The following is a 17,707-nucleotide window of genomic DNA, read 5'->3' as shown; positions in this document are numbered from 1 at the left end:
TTTATTTCATATCACAATATGTACCTCTGAATATAAATCTACTGTTATAAATGAGAGCCAAAGCGTGTTGTTCAGCTTTCCAAGTGCTTCCCAAGGGCTCAATAGGTGTGCTGTTTTATGTTCGTTTTTTGTATAAAATAAAACTCCTTCTGGCCGCCGTTCCAAAGTCACTTGATTAAGGAAAGGTACTTCTTTTGAAAACTTTTGCATGTAAGAACTTTCCAGACTTTTTGTAATATTGTTACTGTGTAATTCCTGTTTTACCGAAAGGGGGGGCTGCAGGTCCAGCAATGCCCATATAAGGGCAATTATTTTGGGTGTAGTCCCGTTGGATATGATGGGGTGTTGCGAATTGTGCCGGTTTGCTGCTAAGTACACCTGTCCCTCGCCCACACTGTTCACATGTAAAGCTAAGACACCGGTAAAAAGAGAAAATCCGAAACATGCAATTTACTATAATGCCCCCCCCCCAAAAAAAATACATCAAGGTAGAAAGAGCAGGGGGTGGGTGTTGGGGGGGCGAGAGGCAGAAGTAGAGGGAAGGGGGTGAAAAGACAGGGGGGTGGACGAGAAAAAGAGAATGATAAAATAGGGGGGTACACACATATGAAGGGCTGCAAGAAGCAGATGAGAGCAAAGAAGAACCCGTGAAAGTGGAGAAAATGTGAGACATAGCAGACGATTCGGAGACAGGAAAGGGTTAACGGGCGCAGCGAGCCCTAGAATGCCGGAGACGGGATGGAGGGAGAGGCGTGTGTTCCCGCATGGCTCCGCTCTGCTCCCCTGCGGGGGTGCGCCCTCCACAGCGGGACTCGTGCCCCACGCGACACGGGCTCGGAGCAGCCCAGCCCAGCACACGAGAGACAGTAAAATGGCAATATGTGGGAGGGTAAGCTAAGAATGCGGAGGCACTTCATGTGTTCTCTCGTCTCTTTCCCTGTCGCTCGGCTCTCCCATTCACCTGCTTCCTCCCTCTGGTCCGCCTCCCTTCCTCCGCTTCTCTATCCTCACCTTTCTCCCTAGTTTGCATTCCTCTCCTTCCCATTCTCTATCTATCTCTTGCCCGCCCGCTTTATTTATTGAGCGCTTCGCCCCTCTCTCTCTCTCTACAGCCTCTCCCTGGCTCTCATTTCGCCTTCCCCCGCCCTCCCACCTCCCAGGTAAGCCTCGCAGCCGGCCCCGCTGCCCCCACCACTCCGCGCCGGCGGTCCCTGTAATGCCGCAGTCCTCTCCTCGTGGCGCCTGGAACGGGCTTTACAAAGGTGAGTGCTCGTGTACTGCGTTACCCCAACATCTGCATAACCTCTATGCGACGGGTCAAGGTCCCCGGCTGATGGCTTTTGGCGAGTGGAGGTCTCCGTGCCCCATGGGTGTGCTTAATTGTGGTCTATTGCAGTGGGCTGTGCGGTGGACTTCGGGAATCGGAGGCAGCGCGGCGGTGACTGGCCTCTAGAGCTGAATGTGGCTTCGACTTGATAATGGCACTGCTGCGTTCTGCTGGTGGCGGTAGGTCTGTGTTGCTAGGGTTCTATTGTAGTGCTGTGTGTTCTGTTGGGGCTCGATTTATAGTGTTGTGTGATGTTGGGTTGAGGACTCCTTAGTGCTGTTTACTACTAGGACTTATTAGTGCTGTTCTGCTGACGGCTGGCAGTAGCGCTGTGCACTGTTATGGCTCGGTTCTAGTGCGGTCGACTCCTACCACTGGGGCTCAGTCGCAGTGCTGCTCACGCTTGAAAGCCAGGATGAGTTCTGAAGAGGCTCCTCCGCCGCGCTGTGTGCTGCTGTTCGTTGAGTTCTGTGCTGGAGCTTGTGGTCTGATCTACTGATGGGTACTAGTAGTGTTGGGTGCTGCAGGGGCTGGGGTTTGATGGTAGTGCTGTGTGTTGCAGTGGCTGGATGGCTGTCCCGTGTGCTGTCGGCTCTGGGGCTCACTGGCAGTACTGTGATTAATTGGGTCCTCAGGCTGGACTGTAGTGCTGGCTGCTGCTGGTTTCAGGGCTCAGTGGTAGTGCTGTATTCGGATGTCGCTTTTGCTCAGTGGGAGTGCTGTATGTTGATGAGCTCAGTGACAATGCAGGTAATGATGAGTTTGCAGTGGTGTTATGCTAGCCAAGGCTTCATGGTATGTCGGTATGCTGCATGTGTCGAACATAGCGATGTGTGGTGCTGGCAGTCCAAAGCAGCGCTGTGTGGTGCTGGCAGTCCATGGCAGCGCTGTGTGGTGCTGGCAGTCCAAGGCAGCGCTGTGTGGTGCTGGCAGTCCAAGGCGGCGCTGTGTGGTGCTGGCAGTCCAAGGCAGCGCTGTGTGGTGCTGGCAGTCCAAGGCAGCACTGTATGTGCTGGCAGTCCAAGGCAGCGCTGTGTGGTACTGGCAGTCCAAGGCAGCACTGTATGTGCTGGCAGTCCAAGGCAGCACTGTGTGGTGCTGGCAGTCCAAGGCAGCGCTGTGTGGTGCTGCAGTCCATGGCAGCGCTGTGCGATGCTGGCAGTCCAAGGCAGCGCTGTGTGGTGCTGACAGTCCATGGTAGCGCTGTGTGGTGCTGCTGGAGCTCAATGGCAATTCTGGTCACTTGGCTTGAGGATGGTGATGTTTGATACTGCTGTGCTTGTATTTCTAGGGGCTGATGGCAGTGTTCAATGGCAGTTCTGGATGCTGGCCGCCCCATGGCAGTGTTCTGCACTAAGGCTTTGTAGTAGTGCGTTGTGCTGCTGGAGCCCAGTGGCAGTGCTGTACACCACAGCTTAGTAACGCCCTGTGCTGCGGGTACCCTTGGCTGGGTGATAGTGCTGGTTGGTGCTGGGTTGCAGTACTGTGCACTTCTAGGGGTTGCTGCAAGTGCTATTTGCTGCTGCCACTTGATGGTAGTGCTGGACGCTGTTGTTTTCAGTGTTAGTGCTGTGCTCGTCTTCATAGCTGCTGAATAATACCGCACTTCATTTCACTGCACTGCATTACAAGCAGGCAGTGCTCCCCTAGTGTTACCCACAACAGCATCCCCCGCCCGTTACCACGAGGCAATTTACACCAGCGGGATTGCTTTGACAAGGTTACTCAGCACGCTGCACCTATGCCAGAATAATTGCATACCTATACATGTGTGACACCGCTCTTTTCTTCAGCTGAGGCGTTCCTGGCTCGGCTGGGCGTGCTTCGTCTAACTTTCCTTATTGTCCCCCCCAGGGCTCATTCTGTATAGCATCAGCACTTGGCCCAACCTCCCTCGGAAGGCTCAGCCTTGCCAGTCCCCCTTCATGGCTTTCATTAGGAGGGAGCTCATTACAGCTGCTCTGAAGCCCCCACAACTCGCAGACAACCTCGGGCGCACGTCAGGGCCATGACGCACGCAACCCTTGGTTTAAACTCATATGCCCGCCACGTTGTAGCAGCAACGGCCTCGTGAAAGTTTGCTTTCAATACAGGCAGCTCTCGTGCCTTCACTTATTTTTCGGGTCTATACACCCACACCTCTACATACATCCCGACGATCATCATCTCACCCTCTTGGTATTTTTCCCTGTATGTTGTGGCTTAAGTATATTTGTTTTTTGTTCTGACTTTCGCCCTTCTGCCCTTTCCCGCTCTACTTTTCCCCATTTCCTTTTCATCCTGCAGACCGTGCACAATACGCGTGCAAAAATCTACATAATTTAGCTGTCGACTGGCCTATGTCAAGCGGGTCATGTTAAGCCAGTGGTCTTCAAACTTTTGTGGCCTGGACCCCCCTGAGCAAAATTTGGGCAAGCCGCCCCCCACCCCCCAAAAAAATGTCAAATGGACAGTATGTACAAATGGCTATGAACTATTGTGTGCTGTCACCGCACCCTACTGCCAGTAAAGTCCCTGGGCTCCCCTACCTGGTCCCATCACAGTCGCTGGGCTCCCTCATCCCACTCCTACCCAGTCCCTGGGCTCTCCCCACCCCGTAACACATCCTGGGCTCTTCCCCCACCCTGCTCCCACCACAATCCCATGGTGCCCGCCCATCCTTCTCCCACCACAGTCACTGGGCTCCCCCATCCCATTCCCAACACAGTCCGAGGCCCAGTGGCGGCATGCTTCAGCCCGACCATGTGAGCCACCGCAGCCCATTTCTTCCACAGTTTGAATACCGCTGTATTAAGCCAATCCTGCCATTTTAAACATCAGCACAGTGGATGGTCACATTTATAGGCTGTTACTCGCATTGGGAAAAGCAAAACTACCTGATGGCATTGGGCCAAATGGCAGACATGGCTTTGCTGTGGATTAGTAGTAGTGCTATGTGATGTGAGTCCCAGGGCGTAATTCTACTGCTGTGTGTTGCCAGAGCTCTTTGTGGTGCTTCTCTGGCGAAATCGGAGCATTTTTTGCTCCTGGTGTAGTGGTATTTGCTGTGCTGTGCTCTAGTGTAGAGAAGTTAATAAAGTTTAAACTACTTGTGGTATTATTCAAGGGTCTTTATTTTGCGTAAAGTGTCTTCTCTACTTCTGGGGACGGTGATGAAATAATGTCCAAACCTGCACAACTCATACTTGTGTCCTCACTTCGTTCATATCCTTGTCCCATAAATAAGGTTGTTTGTCCATGAGGTCTCTGCTACAGCCCCTCTTTCTTAAATCCCACACACTTATTCTAAGACTCATCACCCTCCAATTTCCCCACTACCCACCGTAAAAAAAAATCCTAACCCCGATTTACTGCACCCTTTCCACAAATAAGTTGTTGGATCAGTCGCCGATGTTTCCAGATGATCCTGTCGATGACGGGCTCTTGACATGACTTTATTCCTTCCTTCCAAGAAGCAGGTACTTGACACTGTCTGCCGCAGGAGATCTCACTCTTGGCCTCTTGTCCTTGAAACTGATCATAGCAGTCAGTGTCGACTGGTACATTTTATATTTGGAGGGGAGTAAATAGTTCCCACAAATATGCCAGAGTGACCGTGTAGCGAGGTACCCTGATATGCCAGAATGACCGAGTGTAGCGAGGTACCCTGAACCAACGAATTGGGGTTCAGACAGGGTATCTTCCCCGTGGGAAAATATTTTGAAAAATTGGTTAAATAATGTCTTTTACAGCACACTTTAAGTGATAAATTAGGTAAATAACAGTTTGCACTTGGTTTTGCAGGGTAACTCATCAAAAAAATCAAATAGATGCAAGTCACCATCAGCGCACAGGTGCATTTCACAAAGTATTTTCATTACGCCTTTCCGCACAATATATGCTATTATAGGAATTATTTTCACACTGACTGTGCCCATACATTTGCATGCCGGCGGCAGCCATATGTGCCCGTATTCCCATACAAAGAACATTCTCATGTTTGCTTTGCGCATAATGCCAGTAATGATATGTTAAGGCAGGCCTAAACATCCCTGGTATGCCAGAGGAACTGAAGACAATCCAAACTAGACTCAATGACGAGATGGAAAAAGTGCAAGGCAAAAACCAGCTTAATTATCATCCAAATAAAGCAGGGACATGGTACAAGCATTACAATCTTGAGGCTCTCGGAGAGCAAATACAAAACAATTCTTTAAGTACCTTAAACGCGTCATATATGGCATCATGACATCATCACAATTAGGGATTGGTTAAGGGCTGTGGCTACAATCACGTAGGGGGTAAGCATTTCATTGGGCTAGACCTAGCTCATGGGTCCAACCTGAGACAACCCTTACTGTGATAAAGGTACAACTACATAATTTCTTCGTTAGGGGGTTGGTTGACTTATGATTTGATGTGTGGCATGACACTGCAGATTTTAATAGGTTGGCATCGTACTAACCAACCTTCGACACTTGACAGGTCATCCAGACAGACATGAGCAAGATGGGGTGTAGGGGGAGAAAGGCCCATGGACTTTCCTTTGTTCTTTTAAAGAAGGTACCATCCCTCATCCTTGTACTTTACCTTGCACAGCACCTTATGACTGTGTGTACTTTTACAAAGTCTTGCAGGTGTCCTATCTTATACTGGCTGCTAATGAATAGCCAGTGTTCTCCAAGTCATGCATTAGAAGAACATGAATGAAATAGAGTTATCTCCTATTTATTGGGATTTTAAGGTGTTTGTCGTTTTTTCTATTTCCGCCAGGGACACTCTTGAGTTATTCTTCATGGCGTTTGCTGGCTTGCTATTTTAGTGTACCCGGTAAGCAAAGGATGGTTGTATTCTTATGAACCTTTAATGAATTTGGGAGTATCCTCCTTATGTCTTGGGAGCTGCAATCTCGTACCTTTGTTCTGATGACCCCATCCCCCCCTATCTCACTATAAGTTTGGCGCTGATTGCTAGCTGCCATCTGAGCACTGCACAGCTCTGTATTTCTGTGGATTCAGCTTTTTGAGTTTTCTCGAAGTCTTGAATCCTGGGTCTATTTAAAATCATGCAGTGGCTTGCATTTTTAAGAAGATGGCTGCTCTATTGCACTCTGGTTTCTATGTTAGTGAGCTATATTTGCTTGTCGTTCATGTTGCATTCAGTGTATACATTGGTTCTGTCTGTGTTCTTCATGTCTTGTGGTTGCCATGTTAATATTCTTCATGTTTAAATACATATTTGAGCCAGAGTATGTGTTCGTCATTTGGAGTACATATTTGCTTTGTGTCTAATGCATGCGTTTGCTACTGGTGCAATGTGGGCTAGACTGCATTTGCCATCTTCAGCTTAAATTGTTTCTCAGTCTTGTTGCACCTGTCTGGGATAAGGGCGGTACGGTGTCTTAGCCAATAACATCTCTCACCTATGTGGTAATAGATCTGGGGTGGGCAGATGATATGGATGACGTTTGATCTGCCTCCCAACCCCCACCCCCTTGTCGAGTTTTCAACCACACTCTTCCTTCTGCTTTCCCCCAGATAGGGCTCTTTGTGTAGCCATATTTTACTCGCCCCCCCAAGCTACCTCCACATCTCACGTGTTCGTCAATGTTGTATGGCATGTAGTTACATACCCCAGATACATCACAATTCACTGAATGCTCAGTGTAATTCTGGGGATCTGGAGGGTACTTGAACTTTGACCCTGGTGGGGCTAGACAGCTGTGTACTGCTTGGGTTTTGGAGGAAGACAGTTTGGATATACTTGTGCATGTGATTATCCCGGTTTAGAACTATTTTCATTCCTACTGCCTTTTTGGCAGTCTTCTTGCATTGGCCTATTGCTATTCATATGGTACACAAAGCCAATAGTACCAGTACTAGTGTGGCCAGTAGTACTTTGAATGCATTAGCCAACAAGGAGGGTATCCAGGAGAATAGATAGTCGAACCAAATCTCCCGCAATGTCTCCCACCGTTTACACCATTTTTGTGTGCAATTCAGTCGATGCGGCTATTGCTTCTGTGAGGGTCTCATTTTCCTCATCGTTAGCGGGTGTTTACGTGCAGCAAGATGGGCTAATTTATGTGCACATGCCACCCTCCCTAGCCATTATCAAATCAAGGACGTATCTGTTTTGAAGGGTCACATGCCTTATTGCTCTCAACTCTTCCCTTACGACACTAAAGCCTCATACAGTTGTATTTATGGTTTGTAACAGCTCCCACTGGGTTATTTGAGCCATCTGGTATTCACACCAGCCTGCAACCCAAGAGCAAAGATGGATGCACATTTTTTTTTGTATTGCTGAACAATTTATGCTCATCTGTTAGGTCCCCATATGCTGTTGCTGCTTTTGCTGATATGTAATTCCTTTTTTTGGTACGTTTAAGGGGTAGGGACCTTTTATTTCTTAGATGTGTGTCCATCCAGGGAAAATCACCAACCTGCACTTCACTCTAGGGCACTACTAAAGCATATCACTAGGGAGCACAGGCCTCCCCAATTTGGGGGAAGCTGAGTGTAGGCCTTTGTACCACTGGCCCAATAATGGTCCATTATTATTGCTGTACCTACTTTCATGCCAGATATGTCAAAAAATGCATACGCATAACTTATTTATTCCCGCCTTTTACTGCTCATTCATTACGAAAGCAGAGGATCAAATTTTCCAGTAGTCGTATTGGCACTGGTCCCCTCTCATCTTCTACCCAAGTAAGCCTTTTCATTTTGACAGGCCATTCTTTAAGACACTATGCATTTACGTTATGCATCACCTATTGTGTCTGCCCTAGGAGTGCTCATGCTTTGCACCCATTCAATCCTTCTGCCCATCCGTCATCAGTAAGTACAATTTCTTTTTTTTTTTAACTGGCCACTATTCCAGCACCCAGGTGTTCATTTTCCTCGGACATCATTACATTGCATCATTTTGCGATCTTCTAATCCCTCCTCCAGCTTCCTCTAGCAGTGCACAGTTCATCACCCGTGTTGTGTTTTTGCACTTATCACACATATTCTTTTGCTTTATGAAATGATATACCCATGGGGAATCTGCTTTTGTCACCCATACTATGCATTCTGTCTGGCCCTGAAACTGTCCTTAGGTCATACATATTGCAAGGTGTGTCAGGCAATATGCTGTGTGTGTGTGTGAGTATTTCTGTTGCTATGAACATTCTGGAGGCACTCATGGCATATGGGTTGAGGGAACACAGAAAAAAAAACTCTCACCAGAAGTCATTCTCCTTACTTTGCTCATGTGCTGGTACCACATGATATTGGTTACATGGACCGAATCATCCATATTCTTGATCAATTGGCTTGAGTCATCGAGTACACTTTTTCCATTCTTTTAATCTGTGTGCTCACTAGAGGGGATTGGTCTGGGGGCATTTTGAATGTCATTGCCACCGGGGTTGCACTCATATTTACTTGTTTAGCTGTTTTATAAATGATCAGTTGTCTTAATGCAACAAAAATAATAAAATAAAGACCAAAATATGTAAAGAACATTGCAACAACCATGACAGCTAGTCATTTCACCATCTGCAAATATCTAGGAGCATAATTTCCCCAAAGTGCTAAGAGAGAATATCAAATAATTTTAAATGCACGCATGGTTGTAACAAAGGAAATGTTTGTGCTGTCTGCTTTAGAAGAGTAATTACTTACAAGGCAAACTTCAGTTGAATGTGCAAGAGAAATGTTTCCAAAAACGATTCATGCTTTTCAATTTTAAACACTACAGCATCCTGTTCAATGTTCCTGGAAGACAGTTCATTTTCTATAGGAATGAGGGGATCAGGACAATAAAAGTGCACGTGCCTCTTTTGACAAATGTTAAATGTGCAAGGTTCTCATGCTGGATAGTTCAATACAGTTCCTTGCTGCTGATTGGCTATCGGCATCGCTCGCATCTGAGGTCGCTGAACTTCTTCACCTTTGTGCCCAGTATATGCGGACAGGGGGTCTCACTTCGATACACTTTGATGTTGTGGAGGTGAGTCAAGGCTTTCCTTCCCTCAACTTTGACTGTAGATGGTGTGACGGCTTCTACAACAAAAGGTCCTATACATCATGGCTTGCACCACTTTTTAACCATTTTGACACAGTACCCTGGGTATAGCAGGAGAGGTCTTAGTAAATCGTCTGGGTCAGGTCATTTGTTGTCTTAATCTGTGTTCTGTGGACCCCCTGCTGCGTCTGCACGTGTCGAGACACAGTCATTGCTGTCAAATAATCATACATCTACTTCCCTAACACAATAGCGGCACTTTCTGCATCAGTATGAGCCCGTGGGGGAGGAGCAAAAGGTGTAGGCATTCTGTGTCCTGTCACCAGCTCATGTGGAGTTGGGTGATAGTCAGAGCCCGAATGATTACATAAGGCAAATAGCACTAGAGAAAGGCAATGCAAGTAACAATTTTTCAGGGCCTCTTTTAGTTTGGCAATTTGTTCTTTAAGAGTCCATCGAGGCACTCACAAAGCCATTTGCTTGTGAGTGATTGGTGGGTGAGAATTTGTGTGTTATCCCTAAGAGGATAGTGATGTGCTAATAAATCTCATTTACAAAATGTGGTCCGTTGACAGAGTGCAACACTCAGCATGGTTCCCGTCTTGGCAATACCTCTCGTACAAGGAATTTTGCTGCACATGTGGCATCAGGATATGTCCATGAACCAGATTCAATCCATAGGGAAAAGAGACATATGACCATCAGCATGTACCTGTAGCCCTTACACATTTGGGTCATGTCTACATAATCAAATTGTTGATGCTGAAATGGTCCTGTGGGTCAGGGTATTGCTCCTCTCACAGTTCTCAAGGTGTGCCCAAAAGTAAACATTTAACAAATCAAGCAATTAATGACAACATTATCAACGTGGTCCGCCAAGTTAAGGATGAACCAGTCCTCCAAAATCAGTACTGCAAGACATTCTCTGGATGTGTGTGCTGGGTAGTGCAGCTGTTCTAGTGCTACTTTAAGCAGCTCTGAGGCCATAATAGGTTTCCTGGTGCTCTCCTGCTGCCACACTGCATCTGTGGGGGAAAATGAGCAACCCCCTCCTTTGTCATAACTGCTGTTCTTCTGGTGGAGCCCTCCCAGAAACTAGGCAATTTGTACTCTCAGCGGTGTATTAAAGCCCTCCTTTAACACCATGTTGTGTTCACGTTTGTTTTTTAAGCTGTAGTTGCGATGTCAGTTACTTCTGAAATACGCTGCTCTTTTTGCTTCCAAGTCAGCAGCCTTGTTGCAACAAGAAATCAAATCCACCCCTCTAGTGTGCGCTGTGCCACTACAGCGATAGTCGATGGCAGTGCAAGTCCGCCTTTGAGTCTGTCTACTAATGGCGCATGCCGTACTGGTGTGCCGTCTGTGCGCAAGATGACCATCCTTTTCCAACGTAACAGTCCTGCATCTACATTAGAAGTCACATAGGGAGAGCCAGAATACACTGTTACTGCCTCATCTACATGCGCTTCAAGCGCTAAAATCAACACTACCAATTCTGCTGCTTCTGCTGAGAAATGCATTGGCAATCTTATACTGGTCACTATCTCTAAGCTGTCATTCTCCCTGGCCTTCACCACTGCTCTTCCACTATGCCTCGCTCACCAGTGCTCTGGCTTATCAATGATGAGCCATCAATGAAGAGAATTATGGCCCCTCCTGGGTCATTTTCTTTAACATGCAGTACTTCATCATGAAATTCAGTATAGTTAGTGCAATCATGCACATAATCTCCCTCTTCCACTGGTTCTGCTACGAATCTGGCTAGGTTTATCACTCGGCACCTGACAATTTTGATCGATGGATTCAATATAATAACTCAATAACCGGATGCTCTCTGTGTGATCAATGTGCTTTTGGGGTTTTCAAGGATGGTGAATAGAGCATGTTCTATGTATAATGTAACTGAACAGCTCATTGTTATACTGGCTAATTCTTCAATTGCGAAGGTGGCTGCAGCCAATGCTTGTTCGCAGGGGTAGTAGCCTCTCATTACTGGGTCTAAAATCCCACTGTAGAATGCTAATGGTTTGTGTCCCATGGTAGTTTTCTGTGTGAGGACATCCGTCATGACTGCACCATTTGAATGGGAACACAGAAAAAAGTCTCATTATAATCAAGGATCCGTAACACTGCTAATTTCAATTCATCAAAGGCTTCTATCATCTCTCCTGTCTAGGCTATGTCATTTTTGTCCTTCTGCGCTTTTCTTTAGTCCCTTTAAGAGTGGTCTGACACAACTGCTGTAGATAAAGACCCATCCCCTTCAATAATTGCAAAGACCTACGTTTTGCTGTAATTCTTTCACTGTTTCTAGCCTGCATGTTTTCATGATTGCTTCTGCTCTTTTATCTGTCACCTTTGGTATCAGCTGACCTATGTATAGGAACTCTTCCTGTACTCTTCCTGCTTAGTGCTGCACATCACGATGTCATCCACATACTGGATGACCACACTGTCATGTTGTATGTTTCCCAAGTCCATCTGCAACACTCAGTTGAAGACTGAGGGGGATTTTACAGTACCCCTGGGGTAAACGTGTATGTTGCAGATGAATCATGGGTAAATAAATGTGGTCAAATATTGTGAATCAGAATGTAAGGGAATTGAAAAGAATGCATTCTTTAAATGGATAGCTGTAAAGTATTTTGCTTAAAATGGGATGTTCCATAATATTGTGGCTGGATTTGACACTAATGGCAATTCTGCTTCAAAGATATTGTTCATGGGCGGTGATTCTGTATTTATCTTAAGACCCTCCTGTCGCTTTTTTAATTAAGTACACAACCGTGTTGCATGTTGATTCTGAAAGCTCTAATATCGCCGGCCGCACTAAGGTAGCAATGGTTTCATAGATACCTTTGCCCGCTTACTTTGACATAAGATACTGCCTTGCCTGTGGTAAAATAGCCCCTTTCCTCAGTTTGCTTTTTATTGCCCCTACTCCTTTGAATAGACCAACATCATATGAACCGCTGGTCCACAGTGAGCTTGGTACGTATGCCAAATCTCCTTGCATAAAGGGCAGTACCTTCTTTCCAATGAATATCTCCCTGTTCTCAATTCACAGCTGAGATGTGAGACAAATGTGAACCATCCCTTTGTCATCCGAGTCATCATCTATGAACAGTTCATCATCTGTGAAGTCAGTCTATGCACCTCATCACACGCTATTACTGTGCGCCAATTTAGCCCATCGTCTGTTCCATGAATAATTATTCTGTCATCCCTTACTTTTGCTGCTTCTTGATCTATTGCAATTTTCTGCCCTTCCTCCGCATACATGAGTACTTCTGGGTGAAACAAAAACTCAGCAGGTAACCTCAATATTTTGTCCTGTATTCTTGGAAGCCATGCTAGCAATATGTGCACTCCAGAAAGGAACATTTCTGGCTTGAGTGGCACCCCCTCCTCTGCTTTCTGACAATAAAAGGCTGTTATGAATTCTTGTGAATTCACGTAATGAATCCCTGGAGTGGAACATATTATTCTTTGTCAGTATACGACATTGTCATGTTTACTCACCAAGTCTCTCCCCAATATGTTCACTGGTATCTGGTGGGAATATAACAATGGGATAGGTAGGTCTTGTTCTCCTATGGTTATGGGAAAGCTGTCTGCAAATGGAACCTTTGCCTTCACCCTAGAAAAACCTTATGCATCCATGGATATACCTGACATTGGCAATTTTCCCTCTCTTACACAAGATCATGTAAATCCTGTATCTACTACAAAGGAACATGTCTTGTCACCTGTGATCACTCTGACCCGTGGTTCATCTTGTGGGTCTGGTATAATGGATAGGATGGGACACATCAAGTCTGATTGTGGGCTGTCCTATTGTGGAGAGATATTCAGTCCTAGCCCACTGATAGTCTTCCCTCCCACTACTGCCACACCCCCTATTCTGGGGGTTGGTGCCTGTGGCAAAATGTCTTCAGCCTATGCTGTCACTGCCTTCTGTTGTGCTGGAGCTTGTTGTCTCTGCATTTGTGCTTGCTGTGTTTGCATTGGTTCTAACTGTGTTTGGGGTGGCATCTCTTGTTGTGTCTGATGTATTTGTGGTTCTTGTGCATGATACTGTGTGTGATCTTGGGCATAACATGTTGGTGGCTCTAAGCTATATGGTGGGGGTATGTTGGGCTCCCTCTTGTGTCTAATGGTTGCCAATTCTGTTGCATCCCTCCTCTACATCTGCATACGTGTGAAATGTGCCCCATTTTCCCACATGTTCAGCATTGTTGTGGTGGTTCTCCAATTCATGGTTGGCCCCCATTAAACCTGCCATTAAACCTCCCTCCTTGCTAAGCTTGGAATCCAAACCCTCCTCTTCTGGGTGCAAACCCTCATCCCTGGAGGTAATTATTGTATTCTCCTCTCCCTGTGACATGTCCAGTTGGGCCTGGCTGTCTGTGCTGTACCTCTTGCACGGCATTATTTTCACCTGTGTATGTTAACATAGCCCCTTCTATTGTTAATTTTGATAAACTTCTTCTGCACCAGCTTTGCTTTCTGTACCTTTCTTTCCTCAAGTTTCTTTCTGCCCTTCTCTTTTAATCTACAATGATGTAGTTGTATCTCAGGCCATGGCTTTGCCTCTATTCCCAACATTTTCTTTAAATGCATCTGTACTTCTTTGGGTAGTCCCTGACTCAAAATGTGACTTAAAAAAAATAGTAATATTTTTGTGCCACGTTTCCCTAGTCTCTAGTCTCCATTTCTCTTGAATGTCCAGTATGTATGTCTGCTGCAGGGTCTTCCTCCGGCCTCATTTTCCATGTGATGATTGCACCCATGTCTGTCATGTCTGGGTATTGTATTCTCAGTACCCTCCAAACCTCTGCTCTGCAATTATTGAAAGATGCCCTGTTTTGTCTTTTTTTTGGACAGTAATTTCAGGATTTCCTGCCCGCTTTCAAATGTCTTCTGATTGTTTTCCCAATATGGCAACAAACAGAATTTTAAGTCACCTGCTGCTAAGGCCATCCCAGCTGTCATTCTTTCCAACTCATAGATCCACTTTCCTGTCCCTGCTGTGAGCAATGGTAGTTTGTTAATCAAGCTATTTCTATCTGTCTGTGGCCATGGTATATATTGTGCTAGTCCTCCGCCTTTCTCCAATAAGGGGAATTGGTCTAGCCCTGTGCCCAGTCCCAGTGCAGCTGTGCCGCTTGTTTTGCTCACCATGCCTGTCATGCTCACTCTCTTCTATATGGGTAGATTTCTCAGTCTAGTCACATATGATGTCCTCCCTTCTAAACTGCCCCATCGTGCCTTCGGGAGCTGTGGATACTCAACGGGTTCTGACCTCATTGCCGGCTCCTCCATTTCTGCCCACGCTACCTCTCCCCTATCTGGCTACATGTGGATGGGGCTCATTCTGCCTCACCTTCACTCCCCATGCCAAACATTGTATCATCACTTTCTTCATCCTCCATATCCTCAAAATCCGATCTCCTAAGGGGATTGATTCTGTATGTTCCACTCATCACTTCCTTCATTATGCTCCTAACATCCTCTGGCCGACCTGCTGCCCAGCTTCCTATTGTACCAATACTCTCCTTTCTGTTCCTGTCTAGACTGTAACTTCTCCTTCTCATAACACCTTCTTCCACGTTGTTGTCTAATCCCGCATGTTTGTGCATGAGGTTGTTGGTCAAGCAAGGTGGCTGTTATTACGAGGGATTAATGTTGCATACACCATATTGATGATAAGTGGATGCCGGCAAACTGGGGCAGTGTTGTAAATCCACATGTATCGAATTGAATTAATTATATGTTAATTTTAGTGTTAGAATTTTAGTGTTAGAATCATTTAGAAATCATACATATTAGATCTTAGAGTACGTAGAAAGATAAAATATTAAAACTGCAAATGCAACACAAACACAATCCACACAATGGAGTGTTTTTCTCCATGGATAACTGTTGTACATGAATTCTAAGTAACAGGGACATTCTTGATGGAAAGAAGGAGTTACCTAGTAAGGTCAGCGTTCAAACAGGACAAGGTTTACAGTCCCACAAGGGAACAGATGTTACCTTCACCTTTGTATTAAAATCTTTAGAGGGGGTTATCCATTATTTGGTGGTAATAAACATAAGGCCTGAGGTCAGGGACCGACAGAAGTGTTTTTCCAGGTCATCAGAGTCTTTATGTGACCAGATAAATTAGAAGATCTTTTAGAGGTGGCAGGAGTCTGGGGAGATCGCAATCAGTATAGTTCAAAGAAAATGCTGTTTATGCAGACCATCCTCTATTTGCTAAAATACGTAAGCGACCATGTGCAATCACACTTGAAATTAAAGGCCTTAGGCCAGTTATTGCTTGCAATTAATTATATTTCAATACAAATGTTTTACCATGCACTGACGTCATGACCTACTATAGACCAATCCCAAGAAGAGATGTGTTTTTAATATGATCTGAAGATGATTATCAAGATAAGACTATCCAATGACAATGGAAGATATAGGAAAAGATGGGATTTCTTTGAAGAGGATTTGTCAATCATATTTGAGGGTGGATAGTAACGAAGTATCTGCAAGTGTTTTAAATTGTTGCAAAAAGTATGTAAGATGCCAACTGATGTTCTATCGTTCAGACGTTGGTTATTTTTGACCTACAAAACCATTTAACTGCTCCACGGAGCTTTGTATAATAAACTTGCTTTATGTACAACCATGTACTTGCTTTTAAAGTGATTGGTCTGTTTTGGATTAAGGTTATTAAAGGCCCACCCCCACAAGGTCATCAACTTCTTTGCTGCATTCCTCTGAGCTCCTCTCTCGTTCCCTTTCTTCACCCCATCGGTTCACTCTTTCTTTCTCTTCCTCTCTTCTCTTTGCTCTTTCCTTTTCTTCCTGTCTTTTCTCTTTCCCAGTCTGTAAGTGTATGCTTTTTAATGATATCATCAACTTCTCTTCGGTGCCTCTCCCTACTTCCTTCCACATCTCACTGTCTGTCTCTCTTGCTTTCTTCCTGCTTTTCCCTCTTTTCCGTTCTTCTTCTAGTCTGTTCTCCCTCTCTCTTCTTGCCTCTCATTCCCTTTCTATTTTTGTTCCTTTTCCAGTTCTTTTCCCTTCTGAGCTCTTTCTCTCTCCTCCTCCATTCTTGTCTCTATCTTTTCTCTTCTTCTTTCTCTTGCCTTTCCCTAATTTCCTTGACCTTCTCTTTGGACTCAATGCCCTTTCCTTCCAATTTAAGGATAATATGCCCTCCTACTCATTCATTTGGTACTATTGCTGTCTCCACTGTCATTTTGCCTGCGTCTTTCCTGCTGAACCCTTTTCTTGGCTTCTGTAAGCCTTGTCTGCAACTTGTGATGCTCATCATATTCTAAATGTGTGGCCACTCATCATTGTTTATTTATTTTCTCCCTGCTTGAAATGTCTTCACTACTCGGAGGTGCATATGCAGGGTTAGTATATCCTGATGCTGCTTTTAGTACGTGCGATTAAGTATCACCCCTCGCTCCAGGGAAGAGGAGGAGGAGCCGTGGTTGTTGTATACCCTTCTTCATGCTGATTGAACATCCATTCTTCTGTATTTGGTTCAATGTCTTCTGCATCCGTTTTCCATAATCTAGTATACCTAATCTGTTCTGTAGCTGTTTTCCCTTATACGCTGCAGGTAGATGTATGCACATGTGTTGCAGTACTGTCTTTGAATGAGTGCCTTCTTGTTGGCCAGGGCATAAAAAAATGGCCCACTGTATCTTTAACCCATTTTGTATGGTATTTAAGGATTGTGTACTTATACCAGGGAAGTGACTTACATAAATTAATAATTGGAGTGTCCCCCCATTTGTAATATTTTATGACCCAATTTACCAATACTCACCAAACTTTACTTTAACTCTCGTTCACCCCTTATCTCTTTTTTCACAGCCCTTCCCCACAATGCCTTTCGATAATTAAATACTTATGCGTCTCTCTCTGATATCATGCCCCTTACATCAACCAATCCTTTGAAGCAGTACCACAAAACGCCACTTGCCCTTCGGTACAGCTCCACTTGACTGGTTACAATGTAGACCAAACCCTTCAGTCCACACCTCCACAAATACACATAAAATCCACTTCTACAAGGCATTAACTATCTCAAAACACAAGGCTGACGCCAGCAGTCATTGCACGATACAAATACAATACAGCCATCATCCTGCCCTCCGCTAGGTAACTGTCTTTTTTAAAATTTCTGTCCCGTAACAAGGCTTACCACTTCATCTTTCCTGAGCCTTGTCAGAAGTTATTTTTCCTCCTCTTCTTCTTCTTTTATCTCTTCACAATCCCCCAATATACAAAAATTCCCTCCCCCCATTTTGCCATGCCTATGTCATACTTACATCCACGTATCTGCTGAAGGTCTTCGGTGTAGAGTCTCTC

At 45.3% G+C, this 17,707-nt stretch overlaps 1 protein-coding gene and 1 long non-coding RNA gene across 5 annotated transcripts in view; one reads left to right on the top strand and one right to left on the bottom strand.

Annotated features, from left to right (window-relative positions):
* The window catches only part of LOC138582070 (uncharacterized), a 325,079-nt gene that overhangs the window by 300,448 nt on the left and 6,924 nt on the right, over window positions 1–17,707 (bottom strand). The gene's annotated exons all lie outside the window — the stretch shown is intronic.
* SSTR3 (somatostatin receptor 3) overlaps window positions 629–17,707 on the top strand; it is a 57,482-nt gene continuing 40,403 nt past the window's right edge. For 2 of the 4 annotated variants that reach the window (XM_069653018.1, XM_069653017.1), the window contains exon 1: window positions 629–889. The gene's annotated coding sequence lies outside the window, so the exon portion shown is untranslated. The other 2 variants (XM_069653019.1, XM_069653016.1) reach the window with 1 other exon arrangement.

Source organism: Ambystoma mexicanum, chromosome 3q, assembly GCF_040938575.1.
Source record: "Ambystoma mexicanum isolate Mex_15411 chromosome 3q, UKY_AmexF1_1, whole genome shotgun sequence".
In the NCBI taxonomy this organism is placed as follows: domain Eukaryota; kingdom Metazoa; phylum Chordata; class Amphibia; order Caudata; family Ambystomatidae; genus Ambystoma; species Ambystoma mexicanum.
The sequence above is the reverse complement of the archived record's forward strand: the minus strand, read 5'-3'. Positions and strand labels throughout refer to the sequence as shown.